Source organism: Lithobates pipiens, unplaced genomic scaffold (assembly GCF_037356315.1).
Source record: "Lithobates pipiens isolate NorthernLeopardFrog02 unplaced genomic scaffold, aLitPip1_a1.2 Scaffold_22, whole genome shotgun sequence".
Classification (NCBI taxonomy): Eukaryota; Metazoa; Chordata; class Amphibia; order Anura; family Ranidae; genus Lithobates; species Lithobates pipiens.
This window is the reverse complement of record NW_027507784.1, coordinates 94,814,502-94,832,084: the sequence shown is the minus strand read 5'-3', so window position 1 is coordinate 94,832,084 and position 17,583 is coordinate 94,814,502. Positions and strand designations below refer to the sequence as shown.

The window sequence follows — 17,583 nt, the reverse complement described above, 5'->3', positions numbered from 1 at the left end:
TTCAGTTTATAGTCCATACAAAAAGATTATAGCAATGTGACCAGGTTGTGTAACCATAAAATGTCCATCTACAAATGGAAGCCTCCACAAGGGGATTAGAAGCAAAATCTAGCAGGAGCTCCAGAGTATAAAAGAGAAGAGAGTGCAGAAATATGTTGATAAATGTTGTACCTTCATTAAATATAACCATATTGCTACACTAATGCCACGTACACACGACCGGACTTTCCAGCAGACTAGGTCCGACGTAATCAGTCCGTTGGACAATCCGATCGTGTGGGAGCTAATCCAATCGTTTTTCATTTTAAAAATCTGACGGACCTAGAAATAGAACATGTTTCAAATCTGTCAGGGAAAACCAATCGTCTGTATGCTGGTCCCACGGACCAAATACAACGCAAGGGAAGCTATCGGCTACTGGCTATTAACCACTTAACAACCGCCCATTGCCGATTAACGGCTTCCCAGAATTCTGCTCTCGCGCGCCCCCTGGGGCGCGCACACGAGATCATCCGTGACCGCCGGGTCCAGTGGACCCGGCGCATCACGGATCACGGTAAACGCCCGCTCGTCGCGGCCGTTTACCACGTGATCGCTCCGTCAAATGACGGAGTGATCACTTGTAAACAAACCAGCGTCATGTTATGACGCCGGTTCCCTCCTCCCCCTCTCTGTACCGATCGGTACAGCGGAGGGGAAAGAGATCGGTGTCAGCAGCGATGTGGGCTGCATTACTCTGCAATACCCCCCAATACCCAGCCAATACCCCGCCATAAATTGCCATACCCAGCCATACTCGGTGATACCCTGCAATACCCAGCCATAGACGCCCCCCCACCCCTCACCGCCCTCCGGTGCTTCTACCAACTCGCCAGTACGATCAAAGCCAGAATCTTTTTTTTTTCTTTTTTTTTTTCAGGCTTCCCAGCCTAGAGGTGAGATGTGGGGTCATATTGACCCCCAGATTTCACTGTAAAGAGGACCTGTCACCCCATATTCCTATTACAAGGGATGTTTACATTCCTTGTAATAGGAAAAAAAGTGATAAAAAATTTATTTTTGGGGAAAAAAATGTCAAACTAAAATAAATAAAGTAAAATGAACAATAAAAAAAAAATAAAAAAAATGTAAAGCGCCCCTGTCCCCATGTGCTTGCATGCAGAAGCGAACGCATACGTAAGCCATGCCCACATATGAAAACGGTGTTCAAACCACACATGTGAGGTATCGCCGCGAACGTTAGAGTGAGAGCAATAATTCTAGCCCTAGACCTCCTCTGCAACTCAAAACATGTAACCAGTAAAAAAAATGTAAAGCGTCGCCTATGGGGATTTTTTAAGTAGCGACGTTTGGCGCCATTCCACGGGCATGTGCAATTTTGAAGAGTGACATGTTCAATATCTATTTACTCAGCATAACTTCATCTTTCACTTTATGCAAAAATTGGGCTAACTTTACTGTTTTTTTTTTGTTTTTTTTAAGCACAAAACTGTTTTTTCCCCCAAAAAAACGCGTTCGAAAAATTGCTGCGCAAATACTGTGTGAGATAAAAATTTGCAACGACCACCATTGTATTCTCCAGGGTGTTTGCTCAAAAATCATATATAATGTTTTGGGATTCTATGTAATTTCCTAGCAAATAAATGAGGATTTTTACATGTAGGAGAGAAATGTCAGAATTGTCCTGGGTGCTCCAGAACGCCTGATGGTGCTCCCTGCATGTTGGGCCTCTGTATGTGGCCACGCTGTGTAAAAGTCTCACACATGTGGTATCGCTGTACTCGGGAGTAATAGCAGAATGTGTTTTGGGGTGTAATTTGTGGTATGCATATGCTGTGTGTGAGAAATAACCTGATAATATGACAATTTTGTGGAAAAAAAAAAAAAGGAAAAAAAAATCTTGATTTTGCAAAGAATTGTGGGAAAAAATGACAACTTCAAAAAACTCATCATGCCTCTTACTAAATACATTGGAATGTCTTCTTTCCAAAAAGGGGTCATTTGGGGGGTATTTGTACTTTTCCGGCATGTTAGGGTCTCAAGAATTGAAATAGGCCGTCAGTCCTTCAGGTGTGATCAATTTTCAGATATTGGCACCATAGCTTGTGGACTCTATAACTTTCACAAAGACCAAATAATATCCACCAATTTGTACTTATTTTTACCAAAGATATGTAGTGGTATAAATTTTGGCCAAAATTTATGAAGAAAAAATTACTAATCTGCTAAATTTTATAACAGAAACAAAGAAAATTTCATTTTTTCGCAGAATTTTCGATCTTTTTTCTTTTATAGCACAAAAAATAAAAAACTGAGAAGTGATTAAATACCACCAAAAGAAAGCTCTATTTGTGTGAAAAAAAGGACAAAATTTTCATATAGGTCCAGTGTTGCATGACTGAGTAATTGTCATTCAAAATGTGAGAGCACCAAAAGCTGAAAATTGGTCTGGTTATTAAGGGTGTTTAAGTGCCCAGTGATCAAGTGGTTAAACTTCCTTTTTTAGTCCCATCTTACGTCATCACGTTCAAAACGAATGGACTTCCGAATGGACTTTGTCCGTTCGTGTGTGGGCAAGACCATTCGTTCAGAAGTCTGTCAGAACTCCGCTGAAAAGTCAGTCGGGAAGACCGTCGGACCTAGTCTGCCGGAAAGTCCAGTTGTGTGTATGCGGCTTTAGAGGCACCTCTCTTCTCTTTTATACTCAGTTGTGACATGATGCTACTTGTATATCAAGACATCGCTTGTAAATAAAGTCAAAATGTATTTAAAAATGTTGCTTGTCTTGCAAAGCACTCTCAAACCAAGTTACTCTCAATCCAAGGTTTTACTGTAATAATATGTTGAAGAATAAAAATCTTGTGAATTTAGCATTTTTGAAACTCAGAGTAGATACCATGCCTCTGCTCCGAATATTTTTTTTTTTTTTCAGAATTCCCAATCACATGCAAAAAAACAAAAAAATAAGTTTTTGCTTGCACATAATTGGATGATGGAAGACGGCAGAGCTTCCATGCATTTACTGGGCATTTGCTCTGGAGCAAGTGCACTTTGCAAAGTGCATGGTCTATTTGCCTTTAGTAAATCAACCCCATAGGTAAAGTACTGTGCAAACTTTTGGCTTTATATAAATCCTGTATAATAGTATTGATACTTATACAGAATTCCCAATCACATGCAAAAAAAACAAAAAAAAAAAAAACGTTTTTGCTTGCACATGATTGGTTGATGGAAGACAGCAGAGCTTCCACACATTTACTAAGCTGCTGGAGCAACTGCACTTGTAAAGTACATGGTCTATTTGCTTTTAGTAAATCAACCCCATAGCTAGAGCTCTGTGCAAACTTCTGGCTCTATATAAATCCTGTATAATAATATAAATACAGAATTAATACAGAATTCCCAATCACATGCAAAAAAAAAAAAAAACCCCAAAGAAAAAACCAAAAAAAAAAACGTTTTTGCTTGCACATGATTGGATGATAGAAGACAGCAGAGCTTCCACACATTTACTAAGCTTTGGAATAAGTGCACTTGTAAAGTACATGGTCTATTTGCCTTTAGTAAATCAACCCCATAGGTAAAGTACTGCGCAAACTTTGGCTCTATATAAATTCTTTATAATAATATTACAAATAGTGAGAATGATCCAAGCTGGACCAATGTAATTATGTAACAACATCCACACCTGTATTTCCTCTTTAACACCAATGTCATTGCCTTAAATATTTGTCTGTGCTTTTTTTCCCAGTAAGCTGGTGATATGATCTATCCTGCGATCCCTGTGTCCCCATCCCTGCCCAGGAGCCCCTTGTGTGACATCGGGGACATGATTGGGGACATGATCGGGGACATCAGCTTCACCAGCTTCTCTCTCAGACTGGATGTGGGCGTGTCGGGCTGTCAGGGGAGGCGTGGCCTGTGTGTGCTGTAGACAGGCAGCCCCTGCCTAGCTGGGAGGCCCCTTCCCTCGCTCGGCTCTGTGCTTCTTACAGCCGCATCACTTGCATGTGGATAACAAACGGTGCTGAGCTGATCCCGGGATCCACCGACCTCTGCAGAGACAGCTCGGGACATCCAGGGGATGAGTGTGCTCTGACGGTATGTACTCCCCACCCCCCATCTCCTATCACCCCAGCACAGGGACCCCTCCATCCAGGCTGCCTCTATATACACAGGGATGCTGGGGATGGTGAGCCACATTGTCTCCTCTGCATCCATCCATTCCCCTCCGTCCCTCTGATCGTCTGTGTGTGTGTGTGTGTGTGTGTGTGTGCTGATCATGTCACATGCAGCCTGCTACCATTACACCATCCATCCCTCTTCTGGGGACATCCATCAGAAAATGGTAGCTGCTCCATACATCCAATCAACTCTGATCTGCATCCACCCCATGCCATGTGCAATAGATGACCCCCTATAGACAGGGGGCACAGGCTGGGGGCACAGGCTGCTGATAGCAGGCCCCTCTCTACAGGCAAAGTCATTCAGTGATGGGATGGAGGAGCTCAGGCACCTGGCTGAGTCTGGAGGATAGCCTGTCATATCCTTCATCTGGAGGAGAACTTCCCATCCTCACCAATCATTGGGAGCAACTACAGCCCACTCCAGATGTCCAGGATCCCTGAGATTGCTGAGCCCAGGCAGCCTTACCATTGGAAACACTCACTTCCCTCTTCACTCTTCACATCTTATTCAGCTTCACTTCCACTTGCTACATTGTTTTTGTTTTGCTGTGTTTATGCTGCTTACATACAATGTAACTCTGTGTTGTTGTGTTATATTTCTGTGTAGAGGAATGTTGGCTTTTGATAAGTGGATTGTATTTATTGCATACTGTCATTGGATTTAGCTTTGGATACCACTTGTGCCATTAAGTGTAATACTGTTTTATTTGGGACATCTTGAATAAATGATCTCCTCCTAAGTTATTTCTTCTGTTATGAAAAATAAAATAAAAAAAGGTACAGCTGTCAGTGTCGGCCAACAAGGAGGTATGTGTCAAAAACATAAACAATCATTCTAGATATTTGGGGGTAGCTTTTGTATCATTTTAATTATATTGATCATTAGCCTAATGACCCCCTACAAAGCAGCGGAATACCTTTTTTGATTATATGTGCACATAATAATAAATATATGTATGTATCTATCTTTTTTTTCATCACTTTAGTTTTAATGCAATAATAAGGTTTTTGATTTCAGTCAATAACTAAACACATTTGCTGAGATATATTATATTATATTGTATTGTATTATATTATTTTATATATATATATATATATATATATATATATATATATATATATATATATATATACTATTTATTTTTTATATTTATTTATTTATTATTTTGCATATAGTGCTTTATAGGACATTTGATTTTAGTCAATTCAACTAAACACAGTTGCTAATTAAAAAAAATAAAAATAATAATAATATAAAAAAGAAATATAAAAAAAAAAAAAATATATATATATATATATATATATATATATATATATATATATATATATATATATATATATAGGCATACCCCACTTTTAAGTACGCAATGGGGTTTATTTATTAAAGCTGTAAAGTAAGTGCAAAATCAGGCTCACTTCTGCATAGAAACCAATGAGCTTCCAGGTTTTATAACCAAGGCTTAATTGCTTAATTGAACAAGCTGGGGTTAGAAGCTCATTGGTTTCTATGCAGAAGTGAGCCTGATTTTTCGCTTTCCAGCTTTAGTAAATAAACCCCATTGTGTACTTAAGTGGGGTATGCCTGTATATATAAAATAATATTATTATTATTATTATGTGTATATATATATATATATATATATATATATATATATATATATATATATATATATTATAAAAACAAATGTGTTTTGGCTATTAACTAAAATCAGAAACCATTTGCTATTACATTAAAATAAAAAAGATGAGTGTGTGTGTGTTTGTTTTGTGTATTTGTATACAAAATACATCACAATGTTTTCCTTTTTTCTTATGAATATTATGTTTTGTTGTTAGATGAAATAATGAAGCAGAATTGTAATAATAAGACCCGTATGAGTTAGGATTCCATGGTGTCACTCTTTTTTTTATTATTTATAGATGGTGAGAAAAAAATAAATAAAATCTTCAGGTGAGCAGAATGATCAAAAACTGGAAGAGAGAAAGGTCAGAGGGTTGAGAATGGCTTTGCCTGCAGAGCAATAGGCAGTTTGTAGATTCCGTTTTAAATCAGTGGAGGGAGTGTTACATAAGCTCAAGCTGGACCATTGTCATGTATGTTCATTAGTGGAAGCTGTGTAGCTGCCATGTAGAGTAATTTTTTTTAGAAGGTTACTTTGTCTTTTTATGGTTTTGTACCTTAAGCTATTTTTAATTACAGTGGGGTTGATATGGTTTTGGATTAATCATTCCCAATCTGTAAAAAAGAAATAAAAAAGTTGGAAGGTTGCTGATAACCAAGAGGATGTCATGCTGGCTCCGGTGTCTGTTTCTACCTGTGATACCCAATTAAGTATACATTGCTTAGTACAATTATATAATACTAATGAGGGCGTATGATGGAGAAGCACTGAAGTTAACATCGAGTGTAGCTATGATTGCATGCCTCTGCTGTCTATGGATGTGATTGAAAGTACATTAAATACAAATTACTGCTGGGTATTCTTTGGGTTTAGTTATTAACAGAGCAAAGACCATTGGTACCATAATTATATAGTTGCCCATAACAACTGATCATGAATTTCCATGACATCGGTTTAGAGTGGGCAATCAATCAATTAATAAAGAAGTGTCAATCCTAAATAATTGGTATTGAACGTTACTCACTTTTATCTCACTGAAGTATATTAAAGGGCTCATAGGTATTGTTTGAAATGAAGAGCTGTTGAGTTCATTGTAACCAATTAAAGAATTCTGCTGTATGCATCTCCCCTAATAACATAGCATAACTCTAGTGTATTTCAGGAAAAGCAAGCCGTTCTGCAAAAGGGAAAAAAGAGAATGTTGTGCTTGATCCCTAACAGTCGTGCAAATGTGGGAGAATATAAAGAAATGAGGACGTTTTGTACGCCCAATCCCCCAAAGCATAAGAGTAATATGAAAATCTCTCAGCATTGACCTATGTTAGCCATCAAACTAACTTAAAACACCTCTTTAGTTATAATTTGCAGGCATATGTGTTATGCCCCATACACACGATCGGTCATTCCGACCACAAAATCCGTTGGATTTTTTCCAACGTATTTTGGCCGAAATTTGTCTTGCATACACACGGTCGCGAGGTGACGTAAACCACGTACGACGGGACTTTAAAGAGGCCAGTAGCCAATAGCTTTCATATCAATTTTTTTTTCTGAGCATGCGTGGCACTTTGTGCATCGGAATTCACTACACATGATCGGAAAAAGCTCTCAAACATTTTCCGTCGGAAATTCCGATAGATCCCACATACAATCGGATTTTCCGACAACATAATCCGATCTGACTTTTTCCGTCGGAATTTCCGACCGCGTGTATGGGGCATAAGTCATCCTACTGTTTAAGGGGCATCTGTAAAGCATCCTCCTACTCCAGTCTAGAAACACATAAATAAGTTGAGACAGCCTACCAAAAGTTTACCCCGTTCTAGAAGTACAGCGCACGAGATCCAGACTCTAGCAAGGCCAAAATTGCAACAATAAGATGGAAATCAGTTTTAGCGAATGAATGCTCTTGGGTTTGTCAGTCGGCAGTAAAAGAACAGCTCAAACATTCTTTGGACTGGGTTCACTTTTATGGTGTACTGTGGTGCCATTCATTTCTAATGGCACCCCTATTCACCTTGCCAACAGACATGCATTGCAGTGCAGCACAGCAAACAGTAATTTACCATCATGCATTGTGGTGCTGTTACAAAAAAATATATGCATTTTTGTGGCACACGTTGGTGCTTTAGGCAGCCCATTCAAATAAATGGGTTGGTTACATGCAACACTCATCACACATGTACTGTACAGATGCCACAACAGTGTGAACACAGCAGCCAGCTAAAGAAGTCAGTATAAAGGACCAAAGAAAATGTTTAACTTGTATGAATCATAAGCATATCTGAATCAGGAAAAAAAAAATCTTCTCCCATGATGCAGTGGGTTGCTTTTTTTTTCTTTTTTTCCTTGTGCTTTTGCTTAGTCATGAGGATGCGGTGGTGGGGGGAGGGGTACATGCTCAGTATGGCTCTTACTAACACCCAATAATCCTAAAGTTGATCTTGCATAAAAATGCTTATTTTGCAGCCCCTCCCTCATTGAATTAAAATAGCAGTGAAAGCAATGTAAAATAAAACATTGGAGGAAAAACAATACTTCTTTTGTATCTTACCCACTTCTTGCATATCACAGTGAGGTCAGTAGTCCTCACTGTAGGATACTGAGAGAGAACAATCCCAAATTTCCTGGGAAGACTCTCCAGCACTGTGCAGGTGTCTACCTCTCCAGGAATTGGTATCCTTTCCCCAGGATGCCATGAGAGGGCCCGTTAATGTAACGTTGACTTAGTGAATGCATTAAACAACAGGGTGTAAAGTATTTTTTCCTCTTCCCTTTTTTTCTTTTTTTTTATGTTTTTGGGTTGGTACTGTATGATAATATATGCAAAGTTTGTCTAAATTTAGGGTTCCCAAAGTGGTCAGACTAATGGAACTATCCAGGGGGTCAGTAAACTCACTGAGGGATCACAACGGGGTCAATTAAATGTCTGGGGATCATAGGCATGTGCCAGGTGTGCCTGGGCACACCCTAATCACTATGTGTAGTGCCAATTCCCCCTACTGCCCAGGCTTTCCACATGTTGGCCACCCTGCCCCACAGTGCTGCTGGGGATGTTTAACCACTTCAATACCAGCTACTTTCTCCCCCTTCCTTCCCAGGCCAATTTTCAGCTTTTCCGCGCTCTTGCACCTTCAGTAAGAATTGCGTGGTCATGCTATACTGTACCCAAATACATTTTTATCATTTTGTTCACACAAAGAGAGCTTTCGTTTGGTGGTATTTATTCACAAATCAGTTTTTTTATTTTTTGCGATATAATTTTTGAAAAAAAAATATTTTCTACTTACTGTTTTAAAATAAATCCAATAAAATCGAATTTTGTCAAATTTTGTCATAAATTTAAGCCAAAATGTATTCTGCTACATGTCTTTGGTAAAAAAAAATCCCGTTAGGTGTATAATAATTGGTTTGTGTGATCACAGACAGATGTGTGCAGATGATCATTGGGACATATGATTTTAGTGTTTCATATGTGGGGGCAGGTGTTATTACTGTGTGGGGACAGTGTTTTGGGGACATTGTGTGTTTTACATGTGTGGGGACACTGTGCCGGTGATCGGCGTTTAAAAAAGCTGTAAAAAAAAAAATCATACTCGCTGATCACTGGCTGGCTGCAGTGATCTGCTCTCCTCTCCTCACTGACAACTTCCATTTGAGGAGAGGAGAGCCAATTGCCCAGCAACCAGCTCTCTATTTACATCATATGACGGCTGTGATTGGACACAGCCATCATGTGATCAGGAGGGCCAATCACAGAGCCCTCCTGCCGATCTGAGATGCGCCATGTCCGGGTGACAGCAGCGCATCGGGATCACGCATGCGTGCGATCCCCCTCCTCCTGAGGGATGTTCCTGAACGCCCACCCAGGAGGAAGAGCACACCCAGCCATATATGTGCAGTGGGAGCTGGTTAAGGATGGAGAGTGGGGGAAGGGGCTAGTGAATATGTTATTTACTAGTGCCTTCTTTTTCTATATTAACAGAATGGACACACTCATTGTGTTCATTCATAACTAAAGCAAAGTAAGTTGTAATACTATGCTTCAGTAATAGTAATAATATGCTTCAGTAATAGTAATACTATGCTTCAGTAATAGTAATAATATGCTTCAGTAATAGTAATACTATGCTTCAGTAATAGTAATACTATGCTTCAGTTTGTGAATGAACAGGAAGCCGCTCAGCACAGAGCGCTTCCCATTCATTTACTGCCCCATGCAGCTGAGGCTGCAGAGAAAGGCATTTGTGTTTTGAGCTTTGGGTGCATAACCTAATCATGCAATAGGTTGCACACACCTATGCCAGGGATCAATAGGCGGTCAATAAATTACGGGAGATTATCTGGGAAAAAATAATTTTACAGTCCCCTACAGAGCTCTATGCCAATCTCTAGTCTCATTAATGACTTCAAACAAGAAAATACTAAATAAACAATGTTTTCTTAAAAAATATCCAGTTGATACCTTGATCAATAATATAGGCAATATTAGAAAAGGAAGCAGTATAATACAACGTATAAATACTTTTAACAGTAATACAAAACATATGAAAGCGGAACTTAATTTTTTCATCTTTCCATTTATTAAATCTTCTGCCCTTGTTGTTTTACCTTTTTTTGCATACTAAAACATTTTTACAGTAAATACCTTATACAGTCCACTTCCTGTTTCTTGTCTGAAAAAAAAGCCTAGGCTTATGACATCATGCACAGTGCGCTCTCTCTTTCTCCCTCTCCCTCTCTCTCTATCCCTCTCTCCCTCTTCTCGAGAGAGAGAGTCTGTCAGGAAAGGAGGGAAGATGAGTCATAAGAGGGTCAATGAGAGCTGCGGAGCTGGAGGTGTGTGTCTGTGTAAATCCAGGAAGTGAACAGGCAGCAGCTTCAGCTGCCCACAGTTAAAATGGATGCAGCCAGACTTAGTGGAGGGAGATTTCTACAGCATATTTAGCAAGTACAGAATCACAGTATATATAAAATAATATGCAAAGTGGTTGGAGGGAAGTTTCAGAATGGCAAAGATGTTTTTATTACAAATTATGTGAGAAGACTGCAGTTCCTCTTGAAGTAAATCACCTCGAAAATACATACCTATTTTTTTTTGATTTTCTTTGCAAACGGAATATTATACAAATATATATATATATATATATATATATATATATGTATATATATATATATATATATATATATATTAATATATACGACCATTACATTTTTGTATCGAACACTGAATTAAGTAGGTTTTATTGTTGCGCTACTGTGAATTTTTCTATGTATGCACTTTGGTATATATTTCATGTTCACTGGTTTTGATATTTATGGTTGTAAGTAGCAGCATTGGTTGCATTTTTTTCTTTGTTATTTGGAGCGTGGGAGATCACTATTACATACACATTGAAAATACAACCATACATTGTGTTAAAAAAATAAATAAATAATAGTAATAAACAAGTGTTAAAGTTCACCACTCAAACTGGAGTTTCAAATCTACCTCAGAAAGTGCAAATAAAATATACACTTTGTGCTACAACCTCTTAGACAGCAGTTCACAGTATAAAACTGATCTCTATAAATAGGAAGGTCAAATATAGCTCTCAAGCAGAAATACAAAAGGAGAGTCAAAACGTATAAAGTGCATCAAAATGAAAACTAAAACATAAAGAAAGGTGTTTCTGCAAAGAAAATGGGCCACCATTTCTTTGCAGAAATAACTCTTGTTTTTCTAGTGACTATATGGAGCAAACATTAGAACTTCCAAAAGCCCAGGGGACCAGAATGCATCTCACGTCTTCAGTCCAATGCCCCATACACACGATTGGAAATTCCGACAGAAAGAGTCTGATCGGATTATGTTGTCAGGAAAATCCAATCGTGTGTGTGTTGTAAAGTTGATCTGGGGAAAATCCGATTGCCTCTCAGGGGATCAGAAAGGAATTTTTTTCCCTGCTTTAGCAAATTGGATCATGCTCTGCTGGGGTTTTTTGCCTTCCTCTGGATCAACTCTAGGTATAGAATTGGGTATATGGGATTGTATATTATTATTATATATATATTTTTTTGGTTGAACTAGATGGACTTGTGTCTTTTTTAAACCTGACTAACTATGTAACTATGTGTGGGCTCTATCTGACTTTTTCTGTCGGAATTTCCGACGGAAAAAGTTTGAAAGCTGGATCTAAAATTTTCCGACAACAAAAACCGATTTTTCTGATGGTGTGTAGAGAATTCTGACGGGGTTAACTCGTCATGTTTGGAGGAGAGAGAATGCTGAGTTGCAACCAAAGAACACCATACCTACTGTGAAGCATGGGGGTGGCAACATCATGCCTTGGGGCTGTTTCTCTGCAAAGGGAACAGGACGACTGATCCGTGTACATGAAAGAATGAATGGGGCCATGTATCGTGAGATTTTGAGTGCAAACCTCCTCTCATCAGCAAGGGCATTGAAGATGAAATGTGGCTTGGTCTTTCAGCATGACAATGATTCCAAACACACCATCCGGGCAACGAAGAAGTGGCTTCGTAAGAAGCATTTCAAGGTCCTGGAGTGGTCTAGCCAGTCTCCAGATCTCAACCCCATGGAAAATCTTTGGAGGGAGTTGAAAGTCTGTGTTGTCCACCAACAGCCCCAAAACATCACTGCTCTAGAGGAGATCTGCATGGAGGAATGGGCCAACATACCAGCAACAGTGTGTGACAAGCTTGTGAAGACTTACAGAAAACGTTTGACCTCTGTCACTACCAACAAAGTATATATAACAAAGTATTGAGATGAACTTTTGATATTGACAAAATACTTAATTTGCAAATAAATTCTTTCAAAAATCAGACAATGTGATTGTCTGGATTTGTTTCCACATTTTGTCTCTCATAGTTGAGGTATACCTATGAGCTGCAAAGGAAGTTGGTCCTGGAAGGCTTTCCTTTGCAAATGCTGTGATCATGCATCTCTGAATAGGAAGAAGGTAGCCATAGAATACTCAGAATGTGTCATTAGAGGTCTTACTATAAGTGATGTCTGAATGATGAGACATCTCCACCTAAGGCCTCCAACCCAATATCTTATATTGGTATTGGCAAATGCCAACCTGTCCCTGAACCCAGTCTTCCCCTGAGGTTGTTCAAGTGCTTGACCCTACTGCTATATACATTGCCTACAATAGAGGAACATGACTAGCACTAAAAATCAGGCTCATTGGCATACCTCCCAACATTTTGAGATGGGAATGAGGGACACCTACTTGCAAACGTATGTAGGCATAGGACACCCCCCCCCCCCCCCCCCCTGTCCCGGCACACTCCCTTAAAGGAGAATTAACCAAAAAAAAAGGTTATTTAAATCCATAAGGACTTCTTTTTTTTTTTACCACTACTATTCCTTTATAATGGCATTTGAAATTTACAAATGCAGCAATTTAGAATTTGGATGAAAGGTTTAGCACTGGGAAACACTTTTTGAAAGATAAAAAGTGCACTTTGTATACAACTATATAGATTAGACCAAAATGAGGGACAAATGAGGAGGAAAGAGGGGCAGAGAAACATTGCTCCAAACCTGGGACAGTCCCTTGAAATCAGGGACAGTTCGGAGCTATGCATTGGTATTATGAGGCTGTTTAAGGGCTGCCTAAATCTTTAACTGCAGATGTCCTTGTAAGTTTACCCCGAGCTTACTGATGTGGACTGCATAGCATATATGTGTGACTAACGACTACCTGTCATGTCCATTACAATGCTTGTTGACAATTCATATGTACTGAGGTTGTGTATTGATCATGCAAGGTGACAATGGAATCTCTGTCTTTTAACTATGAAAATGGGATTGTTGCTCAGTCAGGCATTTAATAAGGACAACAGGATAAATACTGCTAGGACAATCCAACTTTCATACCTAAACACAGCTGTTTACAGAGCGGTGATTCCTGCTGTCAATGACATGGCTTTGTGTCTGCAATGTTCATATATATATATATATATATATATATATATATATATATATATATATATATGTATTCTATGCAGAGATCTTTGCACAACATTAAATTGAGTCTTGCAGTTTATTACATTGTTATGAATGTGAAGTCATTCATCATTTAGATTGCTAATGGTAAAGATCCATCAAATGTAGGTTACCCTTATAAGTAGACATATAGCCAAGAGAGGTTGCCCATCCAAAATTCATTGATTCAACAACTGCGTGACTGTAGAATTATATAAAATGATATGCAATTCTCTTATGGTCAAAGGTATGAAGACAATTTTTTGGAACCATTTTTTTATTTTTTTCCGAGTGCTATGAAAATGGAAGAGAGCCATGTGTGTGTGTAGGGAGAGAGAGGCCACTGCAGAACAATGTTGCCTAAGCTCCGTCTTACAAGCTGATTTTGTCCCACACAACTTGAAGCTTTCTGCCTAGCTATTAAATAATTCCTTGAGTTTGTTTTCACAATGTGGGTGTTATGTTAAAATTAACTTTTTTGCTTGTTACATTTTAAAGATTTAATTGCCAAGATCTCCACATACTGTAGAACACATTGCATGTGCTCTTCTCTATTTCCACGCGTTAGTAAAACCAAGAAATCTTCTCTTTTTTATTTTTCTTATTTTTATTTTTTTTGCATTAGAGGTTTTAAACTAGTATAGGTCCCTTTAATCTCACAATTTTCTCTGGATAATTGCCTCTGCCCCCCCTTACTTTCCACATGTGTCTGTGCTGTCAAACATAGTCGGCCTGATATCAGTAGCCATGGATTTGCTGATTTTGAACTTGGGCACAGTAAAGTGGCAATTCATCCATAACATAACCACATCCCAATTTGCATTCTAGCCTATATTTTAGGAAAGCATGCACTAAAAATTTTGATTAATAAAGATGACATTGCTATGGATATCATAGACAAGGGCCCTGGGACCAATAGGAATTATTGTCATAAACTAGTCTTCTTTTGCATCCTGTAAAATTGCTACACTAGTCATTGTGTAACATAAACTGTAACTGCACTTAAGTTAGGAATGAAGGATTTTACATGCTTCTGCAACTTTTCCAAAATTGCCACTTTGATGGGTCACATTTACTGGAGATAAGTTTCAAACAGCATGACCCTCAGCTTCCCGGAGCTGTTTAGGCATCCCACTGTGAATAAACAGCTTTTGAGTGTCAGGCTGCTTATTCATCCCAAAGCAGAGCAAGTATCCCATTCTAAAGCACACTAAATATAAAGGGGGAAGAGCCTTCCTTCTCTCATTTTTATTCCTGTCTTGTTCACATCGTTCTAGAACCTTAAAATAAAACAAAACTATCGTGACCAACAAATGTGATCACAACACACTGGGTTCAAAATTGAACCATACATGGTATAAAGACTTCTTTTCTTCCATTTGGTTCCATTTTGAACCCCCAATGTTTTGACCCCTTCTTTTAGTTGTAGGGTTTTTTTGGGGGTTTTTTTTTTTTGTTTTCTTTTGTTTTTTTAACCCATCCTCAAGCAGTATCCACTAGGGGTAGCTTGGACTAGCTTATTCATGCAAAGGCAGAATGTAAATACATAGCCAAAAGATTGCAGGCCATTCTGCTGGAAACCAGATTTTTCCATAGTAAAGGTAACCCTTCATATTGCCATTTTCATAGTTTTTGCAGATGCATGATTTATGATAGGAATGCATTTATATTTGAAAATGGATTTTCCACATTCATTTGTAGTAAGTGTTAACTATCTAGAACAGGGTTTCTCAACTAGGGTTCCTCCAGATGTTGCTGGGGGCTCCTTTTGAGCAATTTCTGCCTCTCAGATAAGTTCCCACTGATGCCACTGATCTTTGTAGCTTTCTGTAAGGGGGTAATTCTTCCTACCAACATCACACTAGTGTATCATGAGTTGTAGAAACCCGTACACTTGTGGAGACCCAAGAATTCTTTTAAAGGTTCCTTTGTGTTGAAGAGGTTGAGAAAGGCTGGTCTGGAATATCTGATTTCTCTTTAAAACCTTGGTAACAGTACTACTTCCTTTTTCAGATGAGACTTACCAGTGTTATTGGTCTTTGTTTTTTGGATATCTGCTGAGAATTTGATTCTGAATTACAGGTATCTTCAGCAATGCTCCGAACTATAGACATGTGCAGAGTAAAATATTTCGTTTCGGAATTTCGTTTTCGTCTGAAAACTTAATTTATTTAGTTACTCCCGAAATTCGTTTTTATTTATTTCATTTTTCGTTCAAAAATTGCATTCGTCCGAAAATCCACATGAATCACGGTCGAATCTGTCTTTGAAGGCTTATGGTGTCTGTCGAATGTATAAAGAAGATTCGACGGAGCTAGTATATAGCATACTTTAGAACCCTATTAAAGTCTATGGGACTCCAACGTTCAAAATCTAAAGTGCTCATTTTAAAGGCTAATTTGCAAGTTACTGTCCTAAAAAGTGTTTGGGGACCCGGGTCCTGCCCCAGGGGACATGGATCAATGCAAAAAAAAGTTTTAAAAACGGCCGTTTTTTCGGGAGCAGTGATTTTAATAATGATTAAAGTGAAACAATAAAAGTGTAATATTCCTTTAAATTTCGTAGGGGGGGGTTGTCTATAGTGTGCCTGTGAAGGGGCGCATGTTTCCCGTGCTTAGAATTGTCCCTGCACAAAGTGTCATTTATGCAGGAAAAAAAGTCCTTTAAAATCACTCGCAGCTATAATGAATTGTCGGCTCCCGTAATACAGAGAACACTCATTGAAAGTCATTGATAAAAAAAAAAATAAAAAAAAAAGCGTGGGGGTCCCCCAAATTCAATTACCAGGCCCTTCAGGTCTGGTATGGATATTAAGGGGAACCCTGCCTCAAATTTAAGAAAAAATTTGACGTGGGGTTCCCCCTAAATATCCATAACCAGACCCTTCAGGTCTGGTATGGATATTAAGGGGAACCCCGCGTCAAATTTAAAAAAAAATTGACGTGGGGTTCCCCCTAAAAATCCATACCAGACCCTTTATCCGAGCACGCAACCTGGCAGGCCGCAGGAAAAGAGGGGGGGACGAGAGAGCGGCCCCCCCTCCCTCCTGAACCGTACCAGGCCACATGCCCTCAACATTGGGAGGATGCTTTGGGGGTCTGTGACCCCTCAAAGCACCTTGTCCCCATGTTGATGAGGACAAGGGCCTCATCCCCACAACCCTGGCCGGTGGTTGTGGAGGTCTGCGGGCGGGGGGCTTATCAGAATCTGGAAGCCCCCTTTAACAAGGGGACCCCCAGATCCCGGCCCCCCCCCCTGTTTGAAATGGTAAGGGGGTACAAAAGTACCCCTACCATTTCACAAAGAAAGTGTAAAAAATGTTTAAATAAAACAAACACACTTTTGAAAAATTCCTTTATTAAAAATAAAAAAATAAAAAAAAGATTCCAGCGGCGGTAATCCACTCTTGCTATCCATCGACGGACGGTCATATCTCCAGCGATGTCTAATATCATCCAGCGCAGCGCAGCATCCTTCTTCTGTCTCCGTGGAGGAGACACTACAGACATTCCGGCGGCTGACGTTTGTTATATACGGAGGGCGGGGCCACCCGTCACCTGACCCCGCCCCCCCTCTGACGCAAGGGGAAACCCGGGGTTCCCCGTGACGTAGGGGTGACCCCGCCCCCCTCTGATGTAACGGAAACCTGCCTGTGTTACATCAGAGGGGTGCGGGTCACCCCTACGTCACGGGGAACCCCGGGTTTCCCCTTGCGTCAGAGGGGGGCGGGGTCAGGTGACGGGTGGCCCCGCCCTCCGTATATAACAAACGTCAG

The 17,583-nt window shown here is 39.5% G+C and overlaps 1 protein-coding gene across 2 annotated transcripts in view; it reads left to right on the top strand.

The window, feature by feature from the left end:
• Positions 1-3,949: 3,949 nt before the first annotated feature.
• Positions 3,950-17,583, top strand: part of B3GALT1 (beta-1,3-galactosyltransferase 1) — a 418,597-nt gene continuing 404,963 nt past the window's right edge. For both annotated transcript variants that reach the window (XM_077447915.1, XM_077447914.1), the window contains exon 1: positions 3,950-4,101. The gene's annotated coding sequence lies outside the window, so the exon portion shown is untranslated. The remainder of the gene's footprint in view (positions 4,102-17,583) is intronic.